This window comes from Rana temporaria, chromosome 2 (assembly GCF_905171775.1).
Source record: "Rana temporaria chromosome 2, aRanTem1.1, whole genome shotgun sequence".
NCBI classification, from domain to species: domain Eukaryota; kingdom Metazoa; phylum Chordata; class Amphibia; order Anura; family Ranidae; genus Rana; species Rana temporaria.
Genome location: NC_053490.1, coordinates 164965104 through 164984153, shown reverse-complemented (window position 1 = coordinate 164984153; position 19050 = coordinate 164965104). Strand labels below are relative to the sequence as shown.

General features: G+C 41.2%; 1 protein-coding gene across 3 annotated transcripts in view; it reads left to right on the top strand.

The window, feature by feature from the left end:
- The window catches only part of LOC120929675 (protocadherin-9), a 587299-nt gene that overhangs the window by 119212 nt on the left and 449037 nt on the right, over window positions 1-19050 (top strand). The window lies entirely within an intron of this gene.

The following is a 19050-nucleotide window of genomic DNA, read 5'->3' as shown; positions in this document are numbered from 1 at the left end:
AAGCTGTGATTGAACACAGCGCCAATCAGCAGGTCCTGGATGGGAATCATTGGCCGGGATTTGCTGACAGGCTCCAGCTGTGTACAGTCATAGTGGGTTCTTGCCAGAGGGTACGCATCCGCGTTCCTGATACCCGGAAGTACGCAGCAATGTATTGGTGCTTTGCTTTGCCTGCAGCGGCCCAACCATCCACATTACATTGCGGAGGGTTGATCATTAAGTGGAATTTATGTGAACAGCACTGACTTATCTACACACAGTTAGCAGGGAACAATAGCATGTTAAGCTATTTACTAACCCTGGTAATTGATTGCTGCTAACTGGAAATTGTTGATTGTGATTGCTCTTATTCAATACAAACTATTCAATTGTAAAAGCAAATGCATTTACATAATGCATCATTCAGTACACTGATTTGCAAAACACTACAATAAAAAGAACACTTCAGATCCTGGCCTTAATAAATAGTGTAGAAAAAATATACAGTATATATAATATATAATCTTTCTGTAGTCATTTTTTTTTTATATAAAGCTACTTTCATTAACACAGATAAATAAAGGAAAATGTTCTATATTTTTTGTCGCAGTTGTGGTTTACAGTGGCTTTTTATTTGAAACCTTTTGCATTAATAAGGGTTTATTGTTCTAATTAAACATTGTTGTTCAGCATGTCACTTAACATAGATACTTGTGCAGCTAATTAGTCAGTGGTTCAGTATTATAAGAGGTCACTTGGTAACCACAAATAGGTTGCATAAAAAGATTTTTATTATTGTTATTTTCAAGTGGGAAATAACAATTACAGGTTCCACACATCCTTTTTGTTAGTTGTGAATTAAGCTAGGAAACAGTCTCCCTAATTGCAAAAGAGCTATGTAACGAAGTAAAAAAAAAAAAAAAAGAATTACTGTTAATTAAAACCATAAATTTGCCAAAGAAAATTAACCATATTGTTTATAGAATATAATGCAGATGTGCTATGCTTGCAAATGCTCATATAGATAATATTTAGGAAAGGGCTATAATTAATAATTAAGTGATGTTAAGATATGATGGCTAACAACTGATTTGCTAAAATTGCATAAATATTAATGTAAAATTATACATCGATGACTCATTTGACTTTTTTTTCTGCAGCCTTGCTACAACGCAGCTCTTTGATTGGCATGAGCTTTTCAAAAAGTGAAAAATTCAGATCAGATATGCTGATTTCATAATTAGTGTAATTCATTTGGCGCGAGATTTCTTTTTCCTGATTTTTTATAATTAGATCAATAATATTTTAGTCAATTCTGTGTCCTTCTAGAGTCCCTTGGATTCCAGGCTATACAAAGCGACATAAGTTGTGTCCTAGTTGGCACTTACCCCTGCTATTTCCCGCACTAAGGACCAATCCAACAGACTAATTAAACTGACAAAATCAGAGTATGTACTGGTTTCTGAGTCTCTGACCATTCAAATTTGAATGGAAAGGATGATTGGGGAAACTTACAGGGTCCCAAGAACTAAATGACATACTGCACAAACGCAGGTACAGGGGGTCCCCTACTTACAAACATCCGACTTACAAAAGACACCTACTTACAAACGGGGGGAGACAACGGGAAGTGAGAGGAAATCTACCCCTGGGAAGGGAAATTCTCTACTTTAAGAGTTAATATGGGAAAAAGTTGTTTTCACTGATGCTTTTTCACCAATCCTTGTTTCCCTAATAACCCTACATTTTCAAAATTCAATTGTCATTGGGACAGAAAGTGAGGTGAAATCTTCTGAACAGGGGCACAGACAGCAAAACAAATGTTACAGGGGTGATAACCCTTCCCCATGCTATCCAAAAACCTAAAAATATATATTTTTTGGCTGGAGCTACACTTAAAAAATGTACCTGTTCCGACTTACAAACAAATTCAACTTAAGAACAAACCTACTCACTAATTATCAACCTCTGAGGTATATGGGACCTCAACTGTGGCCCCCGATGTTATCAAGGGGCCCAAAATACGATTTACTACAGAAGACTACAAGAGACTGAACACTGCAGACATGCAACAGGTGCAGTTGAAGAGTAGAGACATGCTATAGGAGATGTTATATGATCAATGTTTCCACCTCCAGTAGAGGCTATGGTGATTTAAGGGTAGCATGGCAAGCTGCAAAGTGGTCACATGTGACTGCAAGTTGTGCAACAGGGCCTTTGCTCTTTATAGGCAACTATTAGACTATTAACACCCTGAGAGTGACAGTCAGCCCTGGTTCACACTGGGTACGATTTGAGATGCGATTTGACATGTCAAATCGCATCTTAAATCGGCAGCAATTGTCGGCAATGGCACTGTCCTAATCAGTGCGACGCCACATCTGCAATTTCAAAAAGTAGTTCCTGTACTACTTTTTGCGATTTCGGGCCGCGATTTACATTAAATTGCGGCCGAAATCGCGGCAAAATCACGGCAAAATCGCAGCCGCGAAATTGCGGTAAAATCGCGCATTTTACCGCGATTTTGAATTCGCAGCAGTGTGAACCTAGGCTCAAGGGAATTTGCCAACTTTGTTTGCTAGGCAATTTTAAAATTGAGAATGGCTCAGAGTTTGTATGTTAGAAAAATGTATTATGTTGCTTGCCCTAGAAAATCTTACTGATGGTCACTGCCTTTTCAAGTTTCTTCTGGTTAAAGACAAATCAATACGGCTATACTCCATAAAATTACCATCATACAGTCACTAAGGATATACTGTACATATGCAACTAATACCATCACACACTGGCATCAGTTTGGTCTGACAGTGAAAAAAGAAATACAGTAGCAGACCAAAAAACTGTAAATAGTAACATTTCCAGCAATACAATGTGTCATTTTGATTTCTGACATGGACCCCACGATGCTGCCCCTACTAACAGAATCAGTATTATGGTGAAGCATGCTTACTTTTTTTTACCAGAAGAACCCTATTCCGTGCTCCATGGAAATAAGTCCAGTGTGTCACTTGTTGGAGCTGGCTGTTTTTTTTTTTTATAATTTTTTTTTCCAGTTTTAATGTTTAGTCATTTAAAATGTTATTCAGTGTTTGCTGTTTTTTTTTTTTTTTTTTTTTACATTTTACACAAATTAAACTACTATATAGCTCAAGGTCATATGATTTAACTTTGAACTGGTTGATGGATTGTTGGCAACAGCTTTTGGCAACAAGAGTATATTCATGATAAAGACAGGTTAACTATGGCAAGCTCCAGGGATCTCTATCCGAACCTGTTCTATTTAAGATATTCATTAGTTGTAAAAGACAGTCTAGAAGGAAAAGTAGACTTCTTAACAAATGACACAAGGTACTGCAAAGAAAAAGTTGACATTCCTTTGGGTAAGCCAGTGATTAATGAATTAGGCAGATGAGTGGGATTGTTGGAAATGTTCTGCTTGCAGTTCAATGCCACAAAGTGTTAGATAGCACACATGGGCCAGCGAGAATCTAAAAGAAGAGTCAAGGATTAATGGTACACTGATGCTATTAGAGAGGAAAGAAACTTTGCAGTCATCATTCCAGATGACCTACAGGTTGACAAGAGGCATTGGAAACCAGCAGCATTACAGCCTCTTTTGGATAAAAGTCTTGCAGTTTGGAAAGATGATATTGTTTTAATGTCTCATTAAACCTATAAAAACCTAAACCTCTCCCTTATAATCAATACAGTTATGTCATTTTCAGGTTCCTCCAAATTATCATCAACCATTATTTAACTTTGTCATAGAATAACCATTAAAATGATTTGCAGCAATGTTTGAACTTTAAAAGAGGTATAATTCAAGTTGCATATGTAGTTCTTTTTTCAACTAAATATCAAATGTACATGGCTTTCATACCATGGGACATATTTAACTGCCAGTGAATCAGTGGCAGCCAGTGATAATTTTTTTGGGGGGGTGGCAAATAGTTCCACCACCCCCCCTGATGTGGTCGGACGGTGGGCTTCAACGGCGGCTTCCATTGCCCCTCTGCAGTGGTGACAGCTCTCCCTTCCCCTGTTCTCCACAGGCATCGGCGGCCGTCGAGGAGGAGATAGGAAACAGAAGTTTATTAGGAAATACTCACCTTAGAACAAAGCCCTCTTAGCGGTGCCCGATCACTGCTGGGAGGGTTGACATCTACCCAGGGGTGTATTTAGGTTTTGTGCTGCCCTAGGCCTGACTAATCTTGTGCACCCCCTAATTTAAATATGACCCACCCCTTCCTGTCAAGGCCACACCCCTTGCAGTTTAAGACCCACCCTGAAATTTTCAAGTGGGGACACTAGTTCTGATGGCCTGGGGGGGGGGGAAGGATTCCCTTAATTTGCATAGATTTCCTCTCACTTCCTGTTTGGCTATGGGACAGTAAGTGAAGGGAAATCTCTGCAATGGGACAGGGATGGTAAAACATTAGAAGCGAGCCCCCCCCACAGTTGCAAAATACCAACCGCCCACATACTGGAAGCAGTGCAGCCGATTTATGGGGGTGCTAAACTAATTTGCCTAACAGTGTAGTGCAAGCCGGCGGGGACACTGTCCGTGCTGCCCCCCTGCAAAGTGCTGCCCTAGGCCTAGGCCTTGTTGGCCTAGGCCAGGATACAGCATTGCATCTACCCCCATCCTTTCTTTTCTGGGATCGCAGGCTCTGGCGCTGTGAGTGGCCAGAGTCGCAATGACATAATTCCCCTGCATGCACGCGAGAGCTCTTGGTTTCTGCAAGAAGCTCTGAAGCTCTGCCACAGTATGCCAGGCCTTCAGAGCGCATGTGCTGCTGACGTCAGCGACTACACGCAGGGTGGATATCTCCGAAACTGTGCAGGTTAAGGAGATATTAATTTTACCTAAAGGTAAGGCCCTGTACACATGATCAGTCCAAACTGATGAAAACGGACTGAAGGTCTGTTTCATCGGTCCAAACCGACCGTGTGTGGGCGCCATCACTCAGTTATCCTTCAGTCAAAAAAAATAGAACTTGCTTTAAAATTTGACCGATGAACGCCTAACCGATCGGTCAAAACCGATGGTTAGTATGCAAAAGCATTGGTTCCAAACCCGCGCATGCTCAGAATCAAGTCGACGCATGCTTGAAAGCATTGAACTTAATTTTTCTCTGCACGTCATTGTGTTTTACGTCACCACATTGCACTCGATCGGTTTTTGAACTGATGGTGTGTAGGCACATCAGACCATCAGTCAGCTTCATCGGTTAACCGATGAAACGGACCTTCAGTCCATTTTCATCAGTTTGGACTGATCGTGTGTACAGGGCCTAAGCCTTATTATAGGCTTGCCTGTAGTTAAAAATAACAAAGCAGGGGTTACAACTAATTTAAGACACAGCAAATGTCCCAACGGAGCAGCAAACATTGCTATGTCAGTCACAGCATACAAGCAAAGTAAAATGGCTATATAACTGTGCTTTTGTGATTCTATATTTCTGGCCAAGCGATATTAAATATCAAATAAATTGCCCTATAATGTGAGTTGTGGGCATGCACTTCAGGGCTAAAATAATACAAGGAAAAGCTAGACCTACAATATTACAGTGCATACACTGTACTTCCAGAGGGACCAGCTCCCGATCATGTGACCATTGTGATTAGCTTTCAAATCTTCCAGCCTCCTGGATGTTCAGAACCATTTAAAAGTACGCTGGGGTTAAATTAGCCAGTACTGTCCCATGTACTGATTTAAAAAAAAAATGTATTTACCTAAACTTAGGTGTACGTTTATCAAACATTGATAATTTATGAAAAAAGGGAAAAATTGCGCTAACAAAATAGTGAGTCAATTAAGTGAATAAATATGGAGGCAGCAATTGCGTGACCTAACACAAAATAATAATGAAAAAAAGGGAAAAATTGCGCCAACCAAGTACCGTGCAATAAAGTCCTTTGTGTGTCCACAAAAAAATATTCAAATTATCAAGGAAAAAATCACACAAAAATAAGTGCAAAAAATAAGTACAAATAAGTCCTTAATATATGCACATATGCAACATTAAAGTCCAAAAACAGTGAAATCCAGGACAAACAACACCCAGTGTGTAGATAATAACATAAACGTGATCCGCCACCACATGGACTGAGGCTTACCACAAGGCAACCAAATAACAGCGTTATTTAAGGTCACACCAGGATACTCCAGAGTATGGGGAACAGCTTTAGGTTGGACCCGGGATGTAAACAGACCACAATTCATAGGAAATCCTTGGCGGGATATGCAAAATCTAATGTGAAGTACTCCTCCTCGAACCGTCTCATATAGCCCAGTCGATAATAAACATGCAGGGAAGGAGACCGCACATAGGGTAGTAGGTACCAACAATTTTATTAAAAGTAATTAAAAACTACTTACAAGCGTAGAGCAAGTATAAGCATAAAAACAGATGCCGGCCGGCATATAGCAGAAGTCCTTCCTGAACGCGGTGACATCACTGCACGCCGTCCCAGATGCAGCATGCTATCTGCTTTATATGCAGATATTTAGTCTGCAACTATGCAGCTGCAGGGAGTCGTATGACTCTTTTCATCATCCACCACAATTCTTTCCCTTCTTCACTTCTGCCTTTGGATTCCAGTAGTTACAAAGCAAACAAGAACAAAGCAAAACATTAACCACAAATTTCAGTCCACTTTTACACGACTGTCCTTTGTGTTGGGCTGCATATGACTTTTCACAAATTACAATTTTTTTTTTTTAAACTACACTTTAACCTTTTCGCTGCCAGAACCGTTTTTTCATTTTTTGCACACATGTTTAAAACATTTTTTTTGGCCTATAGATTACACAAAACCCCTGAACTCCATACAGTATATTTTCTGAAAGCAGACACCCTAGAAAATAAAATACTGGTAGTTCCAATTTTTTTTATGTCACACGTTATTACCACAAAGGTCTAGGGAAGCCAAAATCGCAGTAAAAAACACACTAAAATAAATCTTAGGGCAAACTGCAATAAACTACCCACATTTTTGGTAAAATGTAAAAGACGAAGTTGCACAGAGTAAGTAGACACCCAACATGTCCAGCTTTAAATATGTGTGCACCCATGAAATGGAAACAGACTTCAGTATCCTATATTTTCTATAGGTGATGCTTTAAAAGCCCCCTATATGTATCAGTTTAGTGTTATGGAGGAGGTCTTGTGTTAGAATTATTGCTCTTCCTCTGGCGTGTGTGCTGATATGTACCATGTGTATTTCAATCAATGTTTTAATCCGTAGGCGACCCCAACAAACATGTTTATGTTCGTATGTGCGTATATGTGGGGGTGTAACCTTATTTTTGTTCAAAAAAATATATCTTTTTTACTTAACTATTTTTTCATTACATAGGAGACAAAAAGTCCCCTATGTGATTTTTTTTTCTAAAAGACCCTGCATGTCTCCCCTGTGCTCCACTGAATGTTTTTTGCAATGCAGATCGCATTGCAAAACATCTTTTTCTGGCTAAGCTAACTGGGACGCGAGAGCTTAACCCGGAAGTGACATCAGAAACATTGCTTTCTGGGTCACAACAACAAGGGGAAAAGAGCAACCTTTTGTCCGCTTTTCTCCTTCCACTCCAGGAGCTGGCTCCTGCTATGTCACTCAAGGACCTGCAGAAGATGGGCAAGCAGAGCCTGTAAACATAGGGGGGTGTATATGAGCAATCGAGGAGCAGTGCTGCCACTCAAATGCTTTCACCTGACAGACAGGAGTCTGTCAGTTTTACACACAGTCCTGGTCTCTTCAGCCACTGGACTGTGTGTAACCCCCCGCTGTCAGGTCTGTATGATGTATGGTGTTCTGTGCACAAGCCTGGAGGGATGGGTGCCTTAATTTTTTTTCTTATTTATTTATTTATTTTACACTGTCCCTTTAATTTTTTGATTACTTTTATTCCTGTTACAAGGAATGTAAACATCCTTTGTAATAGAAATAAGGACGACAGGTCCTCTTTATGGAGTGATCTGGGGTAAAAAAGACAATAAATCTCTCTTTTTCTTTTAAAAGCAAAAGATAAAATCTTTTGCTTTGAAAAAAACAAAAAAACGTGTTTACTTTCAGCCTGGATGGAAAGTGACATCATGACGTCGCTCTGGTCCTTAGGGGTGATCAAAGTGGACCTACTCTGTATGCCCAGCCGGAAAAACCATGGGATTGTTTCTTGGGTGAATTGGCAGAAACAGTAAGGCCCCATACACACGAGAGGATTTATCCGCAGATACGGTCCAGCGGACCGTATCCGCGGATAAATCCTCTCGAGGATTTCAGAAGATTTCTATGCGATGGCGTGTACACACCATCGCATTGAAATCCGCGCTGAAATCCTCTGGCGATGACGTGTCGCGCCGTCGTCGCTATTATGACGCGGCGACGGCGCGACGCTGTCATATAAGGAATTCCACGCATGCGTCAAATCATTACGACGCGTGCGGGGAATCCCTTTGGACGGATGGATCCGGTAAGTCTGTACAGACAAGCGGATCCATCCGTTGGAATGGATTCCAGCAGATGGATTTGTTGTGCATGTCAGCAAATATCCGATCTGCTGGAATGCATCCCAGAGGAGATTTCTCCGCGGAAACTGATCCGCTGGCGTGTACACACCATAGGATCTATCCGCAGAAACCCATTTGCTGGGATTTATCTGCGGATGGATTCTATCGTGTGTATGGGGCCTAAGTCCGAGAAACACGGTCAAGTGGCGGAGGGGGGGGGGGGGGTGGTCATCCCCATCTGGCCCTTTTGAAAGCATTCCAGTGGCTTATGAGATGCTCAGACCACTTTCATGAGAAAGCCAGCCACTGGCTGTAAAAAACAATACCAGGGTTATGGCTAATATCTTCAGCCATGATCCAGATAAACCACTTGCAAACCCCGACATATATATACGTATTGTGGTCGGCAAGTGGTTAATCAATGCTGGGCTTTTAATATTTTGAAAATTAAAATAATTTCTGTTATTAAATGGCGCAAGTAAAATAATCATTCTACATAAATTTAGGCCAAGATGTATGCTCCCACATTCCTTTGGTGAAAATAACCCAAACCAGTGTATATTATTTAGTCTGTAATGAAGTTATAAAATCCACAAACTATGGTATAAATATCTCAAAAATCAATCAGTCCTGATGTACTGATGGCTTATCCCATTTCTTGAGGCTGGAAAATGTCAGGACAGTACAAATATCCCCCAAATGACCCCTTTTTGGAACGTAGACAGTCCAATGTATTTAATAAGATGCATTGTGAGTTTTTTGCAGATGCAATTTTTTTCAATAATAAAAATAAATTACAGAATCATCATATAATGGGTGTGGTGGTGATCAGGGACACTGACTGGTGATAGTATCAATACAATAGCAAACAATGAATGGAATGTATAAAAGCCATCCATTGTGTACAATTGTCATGTGATTTTCTGTGATTGGCCACAGCGATCCCATGGTAAAGTACAAGGCCTGTACACTGATCTGTCATCCACTGGACACAGACATATGACATCCACCCAGAATGAGAGATCTCCTGCTCAGCCGTCATTTGACTATAGGCCAGGCAGGAAGTGATTGATGTTCCAAATCAGTGTATGGAATGTATTCAATTAGGCCCGGATTCACATAGAAGCGCGTATCTTTGTGCGGGCGTAACGTATCCTATTTACATTACGCCTCCGCAACTTTGACAGGCAAGTGCCGTATTCTCGAACCAAAGTTGCGGCGGCGTAGCGTAAATTGGCCGGCGTAAGCCCGCCTAATTCAAATGTGGTAGATGTGGGCGTGTGTTATGTAAATTTAATGTGACCCCACGTAAATGACACTTTTTACGAACGGCACATGCGCCGTCCGTGAAAGTATCCCAGTGCGTATGCTCCAAATTAACCTGCAAGAAGCCAATGCTTTCGACGTGAACGACTTACGCAAACGACGTAACATTTTCAAAATTCGACGCGGGAACAACGTCCATACTTAACATATGTACGCCTCATATAACAGGGGTAACTTTACGCCTGGAAAAGCCTAATGTAAATGGCGTATCTGTACTGCGTCGTCCGGGCGTACGTTCATGAATTTGCGTATCTAGCTGATTTACACATTTCTAGGCGTAAATCAGCGTACACGCCCCTAGCAGCCAGCATAAATATGCAGTTAAGATACGACGGCGTAAGAGACTTACGCCGGTCGGATCTAATACAAATCTATGCGTAACTAATTCTAAGAATCAGGCGCATAGATACGACGGCTCAGACTCAGAGTTATGATGGCGTACACCGGCGTAACTCGTACGAGAATCCGGGCCTGTATGTGTGTTGTTATTTTCTTTACATTTTGGTGGCCATTTTTGTTTTGTAATGTGCACATTGGTGCAAGGCAGTGGAATTCTGAATCTCACTTTCTCAGCTGATTTGCTTTGCAATGCAGCGCAATGTATGGTTATATGAGTTGTTTTGACCTGTGATGCCCAAAATGCTGTAGGCATAATTTTTGGTCTGTTGGTCTTTAGTAATGCAACAAATGAATGGCATGTATTAAAGAGGAAGTAAACCCTATGTAATGAAAAAAAATACCCTGCAAGACAAAGATATAATGAGCTAGTATGCATAGCATACTAGCTCATTATGAAGTACCTACCTAAAATCAAAGCCCCCGCAGCCATCCTCGTTCGCCTCCTCTGTTGCCGCAATGATACCTGGAGTGACCTCCGGGTATCGTGGCTCCAGCGCTGTGACTGGCTGGAGCCGCGACATGCCACTAACGGCATGTTCCATTTATTAACGGCATGCTCAGAGCCTGCACCGTTGTCTATGGTGCGCATGTAGGTTTAGGAGATATTTGTTGCACCTACAGGTAAGCCTTAATCTAGGCTTACCTGTAGGTATATGTGGTCTGTAAGGGATTTAATGCAACACACATTAAAGCACAAACCAAATAATTCAATTAATACATCATAGAAGACCAGGCTAGTGGGAATGGGTCCTTAGACTTTAACTCTAGCTGATGACACAATGTTAACCCATTGCTAGTTCAGAAGTAAACATGTTGTACATTTTGTGTAATTAGCTATTGTAATTTGCTTTAACAGTTCACCCAACTGACATCTGATAGAAAAAGATTTTCAAACTTTAATACAGGGTCTTTTAATGCTCATGTTGAAAAACGGTTGTCAACTAATGAGGTAAGAGTTTAGTAATTGCACTGCCGGTATGTTCCATAATGGAATCCGTTTATTGATTTCTTTGATAGATGAACTTCATATTATGTGCCATGATGTTACTTCAGTAAGTTTGTTTCTGTTATCCATGCTGCTCTCTTCATCTCCAATGACCAGATAGACACAAATAGAATGAAGAGGATGAAATAAAGGATAGTAAAAAGTGCAAGGTCAATCCCATAAAACAGGTCTGAATATGCGTTATAGTAACTTTATAGGTACAAAACAGGCAATTTCTCGCTTTACTGCAAATGAGAAAAGAAATTAATAGCTTCAATGAATACAAGTGGAAAGGCTTTGATAAAAAAAGGCTACATAATTATGTTGTATCACTTGTACAAGGTGTTGTGCTTTCCACCCAGGGGATACACGCTCAGGTGAAAATAGAAAAAGCTGCAGTTTTACAAAAAATAATAAATAATACATAATTATTATCAGAATATTTAATTATTATTACATACAATGGATAACATTGACGATAATGATACTATTTTCTAAGACAAATTCTAAGCGATATTCCTAAGGAGATATAAAAGTTGATTTAAAAAAAACGAATTTCCATAACAGTTTTTTTCTGTAAGGCCCCGTACACACGTCCGAGGAACTCGACGGGCAAAACACATCGTTTTGCCCGTCAAATTCCTTGTGAAGCCGCCGAGAATCTCGGCGAGCCGAAATTTGCCATTGAACAACGAGGAAATAGAGAACATGTTCTCTATTTCCTCGCCAAGGTCCTCGTCGGCTTCCTCGGCCGAAAGTGTACACACGGCCGGGTTTCTCGGCAGAATTCAGCTCTGAACCGAGTTTCTGGCTGAATTCTGCCGAGAAACTCGGTCGTGTGTACGGGGCCAGAAAAAATCACTAAGTCTAAAACAAAATATATTTATATTATGTAAAAGCATTACTAATAAAATCCATGACTATTTATGTATCTTCATACCTGTACAACATAGAAATTTTGGTGACTTAATTCTCTTATGTATGCTTTATGGCTCTATATCAGTCCCCATGTCAGGCAAAAGGAGACTTGAAAACAATATTTGCTTTCCTCTGTGTGATTATGGCATAGAAAATAGACTACTGTATATCCTTGAAAATATTATTCTCAACCATATTACCTGTGTTAAAATAGGATAGTGCCAAGATTCCCATTTAAGCCTGGGGAAAAAATGAATCCCTCAACAGCCTTTAAAAATAAAAGAGTAGCTCTGGCCACTATACTCACATTGTTCCATCCTACCAACCTGTCGGTACTTTTAGAGATTAAAATTGATCATACACGAATGAAATTGTTATGCAATACTAATAATTTGTTACAATCTCACAGTATGCATTGTAACAGAGGACCTCTAGAGACTAGCATTGAGCAATGAAAATCCACTATGTTTGAAATGTTTACCTAATTTTCCTGCTGGTTTTTCTTCATGGTATAGAAATAATCTAATAGACTTCTGAAACTTTTCATGCCCTTGTCTTTTGACAAGTCAGCTGGCATTGGCAATATACTATTTCTGAGACTAGGATAGAAATCCCTGCTGATAATAAATGCTTCTGGTGCTCAGGCACTAAAGCCACTATTAGTAAGGCTGCGTACACACGACCGGTTTTCTCGGCAGAATCCAGCAAGAAACTCGATGGGAGACGTATTCTGCCCAGAAAACCGGTCGTGTGTACACTTTCGCCGAGAATCCCGGCGGGAAACTCGTCGAGCCAAAAAGAGAACATGTTCTCTATTTCCTCATTGGGCAATGGGAAAATTTGGCTCGACAAGTTTTTTGACAGCCGAACAAGGAACTCGACGGGGAAAACAATGTGTTTCGCCCGTCGAGTTTCTTGGTCGTGTGTACGCGGCCTTACATTCGGCTATTCTCAGGTACGGCCAAATCAGTTATATGTATAACGATTCAGTGATGACATACGTTTGTCTACTCAAATAAAATGAATAAATAAAATCTACTCCAGATAATTATCAGTTAGGTAATGATTCTGCCCATTTGTTTTCAATCTAGACAAGGCTTGTAATGCTGCTTATCTTATTATTAAAAGTTATTCCCCAGCGTTTATGGAAAAGTTGCCTGGGTGTTAGTCTATCTCAAATGAAGATCAAGGCCATGAAGCATAAATCCCAAAGCAGGCAGCAGAAGTCGGATGTAACCTCCTGTTCCCCATGGCAATAGATTCTCCTGGGTATTACCAGCTGCAGTTAATTAATCTCACTATTTCCTTCTGGCTTGTTTTGTTTATGATCAGGAAGTAGGAAATTGTGACTAAGATGAGCCTCCTGCTTAATATGCCAGACTGGGCAAATAGTTCATTTCATTTATCTTTATAAATATTTTATTCTGTATAATCAGGAGATTATACATAACCATAATGTGTTTTATATGTTGTGTTTCCTATTAAGTTATAGAATATGTAGGAATGAGCAGCACAAGAGAACACAATTCGTTTTTGATTCATGGTGACTGGTCAATTTTTTTTTCATTAAATTACCGTATTTATCGTCGTATAACGCGCACCCCAATTTCAGAGGGAATTTTTAGGAATTTTGTATTTTTTTTATTTTGTGGTCAGTGTCCATCTGCAGCCTCAATGCAGCCTAATCTGTGCCTAAATGCAGTCTATGGGCCAGATTCAGGTAGAATCGTGGCGGCGTAACATATCGTAGATACGTTACACCGCCGCAATTTTTCATCGCAAGTGCCTGATTCACCAAGCACTTGCGTGAAAAATTACGCCGGCGGCCTCCGGCGTAAGCCCGTGTAATTTAAATGGGCTTGTGCCATTTAAATTAGGCGCGCTCCCGCGCCGGACCTACTGCGCATGCTCCGTTTCGAAATTCCCGCCGTGCTTTGCGCGCAGTGACGTCATTTTTTCGAACGGCAACGCGCGTAGCGTAATTCCGTATTCCGGCTTACGCAAACGTCATGAATTTTTAAATTTAGACGCGGGAACGGCGGCCATACTTTATACAGCAATACGTTTGCTGTGTAAAGTTAAGGCACCAAAAACGACGACTAACTTTGCGACGGGAAACTAGACTAGCGGCGACGTAGCGAACGCGAAAATCCGTCGTGGATCGCCGTAACTCCTAATTTTCATACCCGACGCTGGTTTACGACGCAAACTCCCCCCAGCGGCGGCCGCGGTACTGCATCCTAAGATCCGACAGTGTAAAACAATTACACCTGTCGAATCTTAGGGATATCTATGCGTAACTGATTCTATGAATCAGTCGCATTGATACTCTGAGAGATACGACAGAGTATCTGAGATACTCCGTTGTATCTCCGCTGTGAATCTGGCCCTATGTGCCCATCTCCAGCCTAAATGCAGTCTATGTGCCCATCTCCAGTCTATGTGCCCATCTCCAGTAATCTCGTTGTTTTAATAAAAAAAGGCAATTCATATAAAAGTGTCACTCAGTGCTCTGTTGGTCCAGATGGTGGTGGACTGGGGTCGCTGTTGTCCCTACCTCTGTCAGCGGCGGTGGGAGATCGTATTCCTCCAGTGCTGTGGAGAGGGGGACAGCGTTCCGTGAAGCACAGTGGTGGAACAGCGTCACTTCCGGGTACGGATCGTGGGAGGATACACAGTCCCGCCTCCGCCATCGGCAATGGACCAGCTCCTGTGATTGATAGAACACTGGTCCAATGTCGGAGGTGGAAGCGGGACTGTGTGTTTGACGTTAGAGCCGAGTAAACTGGAGAGACAGCTTGTGAATTCCAGCGGCGCTCGGCGGCACTCGGTAGGCGCTCGTCCCCCTCCTTCCCCTCCGAGCCCAAGGTACACTATCGGCGTATAACGCGCACCTGTGATTTCCCCCCTATTTTCAGGGGGAAAATGTGCGCGGTATACGCCGATAAATACAGTATTTAGCAATGAAAGGTAAATCATGATTGTTTAATATTGGCCATAATTAATTGTTTCTTTTTAATTGCAGTTTTACAATGGACAGAAAATATAAGTATATAGTCACACCACATGCCTTAGAGTACAAAAATTCACCTAAATTACTAAAATCCATTATAGTCTTTTCGGTCTACAATATTATCTCATAAAATGTATGAGAACATGACACGAGGTCCTTAACCACTTATGACCCAGACCTTTAGGCAGCTAAAGGACCCGGCCATGTTTTGCGATTCGGCACTGCATCGCTTTAACAGACAATTGCACGATCGTGCAACGTGTTTACCAAACAAAATCAGCATAATTTTTTCCCCCACAAATAGAGCTTTCTTTTGGTGTTTTTTGATCACCTCTGCGGTTTTTATTATTTGCGCTATAAACAAAAATAGAGCGACAATTTTGAAAAAAATTCAATATTTTTTACTTTTTGCTATAATAAATATCCCCCAAAAATATATAAAAAAACATATTTTTTCCTCAGTTTAGGCCGATACATATTCTTCTACCTATTTTTGGTAAAAAAATCGCAATAAGCGTTTATCGGTTGGTTTGCGCAAAATTTATAGCATTTACAAAATAGGGGATAGCTTTATTGCATTTTTATTAATCATTTTTTTTACTATTAATGGCGGCGATCAGCGATTTTTTTCATGACTGCGACATTATGGCGGACACTTCGGACAATTTTGACACATTTTTGGGACCATTGTAATTTTCACAGCAAAAAATGCATTTAAAATGCATTGTTTACTGTGAAAATGACAGTTGCCGTTTGGGGTTATGTGTGACCTCATGTGTGTTTACAACTGTAGGGGGTGTGGCTGTAGGTGTGACATCATCGATTGTGAATCCCTATAAAGGGATCACACGATCGATGCCGCCGCCACAGTGAAGAACATGGAAGCTGTGTTTACACACATCTGTCCCCGTTCTTCAGCTCCAGGGACCGATCGTGGGACTCCAGTGGCGATCAGGTCCGCGGGTCCCGCGGTCCTGGTCGCGGAGCTTCGGACCGGGCCGCGGGCGCGCACCCGCGACCCATGGCTGGCCACTAGCACAGCACGTACCTGTATGTGCATGTGCCCAGCCGTGCCATTCTGCCAACGTAAATGTGCAGGAGGCGGTCCTTAAGTGGTTAACGGTATCATAGGTTCCAGACATTAAATAACACTGCACAATATGTAAGAAAGAAATAATAATAATAATTAATAGGAAAGCATTTAAACAAATCATGAACTCATCTTAACGGGAGCAAGGACCCCTATGGACAAAGAAAAAGAGCTGCTGCTCCAGGTGTATGAAGATAACCTGAGGTGGAATGTCTCGTAGAGTGCCAGCCCCGGCCCGCCTCCGTGGAAAACTTGTAAGAAAAGAAATGGCTGCACATCCAGAAATTCCGATTGCCTTTTATTGTTCAAAGTGATAACACCAAAGACATCAACACGAGGTCACGTAGACGCGTTTCACACAAACATCTTGTGCTTAATCATTATCAAACAAGATGTTTGTGTGAAACGCGCCTACGTGACCTCATGTTGGTGTCTTTGGTGTTATCACTTTAAACAATAAAAGGCAATCGGAATTCCTGGATGTGCAGCCATTTATTTTCTTACAAGGACCCCTATGGCGTCCCAAATCCAATAATAATATATTCAAAGATTATTTCACATAGAAAACAAAATTATTAATTAGGCTCACTCTGGTACAGTGTGTTTATGTATATAGAAGAGTCGGATAAGCTCAAACAGATCAGGGAGAGAGATCAGAGAAAGGTGGTGTTGTAGGAAAACAAAACAAAAGGAGAGTTATGCCTCGTACACACGACAGTGAAACTCGACGGGCGAAACACATCGTCTTCCTCGTCGAGTTCCTTGTGAAGCCGTCGAGAAACTCGACAAGCCAATTTTCTCCATTCCCGTCAAGGAAATAGAGAACATGTTCTCTTTTTGGCTCGTCGAGTTTGTTGACAGTTTCCTCGACAAAAATGTACACATGACTGGTTTTTCTCAGCAAAAAAATATCTCCCAGCAAGTTTCTTGCTGTTTTTTGCCGAGAAACTCGGTCGTGTGTACGAGGCCTAATACCATGGAGCCCAAATGCTCAGTTACTGCAATAAGATGTTCCATCACTCCATCACACTAAATCTGCGATGGTGGAAAGTAGTTGGGATTGAGACGGGGTCTCAGTGGATCTCTAGTGTTGATAAATAAGTCTCCTGGCTTCTGTTAAATGTACGCAGTGAACTTTTTGGAATACTTTACAAGGCCTTGAAAAGGCAGTCCTAGGAGATAGTGGAGAGGATGCAGAGGCAGGGAGGTGTCTAGAATTTGATGTTTTGAGTGGATACCCAAAAAGATTTTATTCTAATGCATTGCCAAAATATATAAAATAGAGTGCTTTTGTCCGCTTCGCATATTCAACAAACCTCTGGCACCATCAGGGTGTAAGCATCAGGTGTTTTGTACCAAAACATGAGAATTTTATATTAAGGTCAGTAAAAATCATAGGGACAAGTAATAGATGGCCCACTGATTTTTGAATGGCATCTAAATGCGATTAGATCAGTGAAAAAGGATGCTGCATATTATCACAATCCATCTGCTATGCGATTTGCTGTCTTGTATAATGTGAATTGGCCCTTAAAGAAGGATGGATCTCTGGATCGATAAGCAATTATACTGCTTACTATAACATTTCTCAAAGGTTTTTGCAATAGCATGAGGGCAATAACTAGGAGTAACATCCTGTTGGAAAAGAAATTTGGGCTGTTTGAGATGATCTTGCTGATAGTTACCAGCATCTTATGGGGTTTGTTTGAGCACTCATAACATTTTTTTTTCGTCCATAAGAGATTTTTTTTGCATCAGCTGTCTTTACCTGATTTCATGACAGGACAACTGCTCTCAGTCAGGGTACTGTAGCTGAACATAACAATTGAGATAATGCCTTACATAGTTTTTGCAATAGCTCAGTTTTAGTTTCATTTGAGGCAAGTACCTTCTGAGATGCACTGATCTCTAATGTAAGCTTTATGAGCTTTTTATAGAGTGTGCCTGTGAGACTGTCAGTCTTTAATAAAAAAAAAATCCTCCAGAGCTTTGGACAGTTGTGCTTTAAGTGGATTACACATGGGCCGAATGTGGGGAGACATTTGCCAGTTAAAAAGAAAATGTCTGACATTCAACCTGTGTGTATGTTGGTCTGTCCGGTCGAGCATGCTGGAAAATCAGTGCTCTCAGCCAATAGCAGAGAGCGCTGTTCGGAGTGTTCTGGCGCAGGAGGTGTTCCCCTGTCAGAACACAACAGCTCAGTGGGGGGAGATCACTGTACTAATGTTGGATAGTTAGTACAGCGGCTCCTTCGTTTGTACAAGGCTTTAATCTCCTCATTACAGAAAAGTGTTTTGTTTAACTGGCAGTGGAATGTTCTAGGGCTAGCATGTGTCACCTCAAGGTCCAAGGCTAAAGGGGGAATGATCCGATCAGGTAATTAATACTATTTAATACTATTTTTGAGGAGACCACAAATAATAATATAAGATAAGATAACTACACCTGCTTCTCTGGAAGGGCCTGAGACAAGATAACTTATTTTTGTGGAAAAGTGTTTCTTGCACCATAACTAAATTTGCTTGAGAGGTCCTAAATTCCATCTAGGCTGACCTGAACAGAGCTCATAATCATATTGGGCCAGATCCACGAAGCGCGGTGCTTCTATCTGTCCGGTGTAGCGTATCTCTGATACACTACGCCACCGTAACTTACAGCTTTTTTTTTGTATCCTGAAAGATTTCGCGCCGTATGTTAAAACGTCTTGACCCAGCGTAAATGACATTTTTTTTAACTGCGCATGTGCCGTCCGTGGGGGTATCCCAGTGCGCATGCTCGAAATTAACCCGCAACAAGCCAATGCTTACGACGTGAACGTCATTCTACGCAA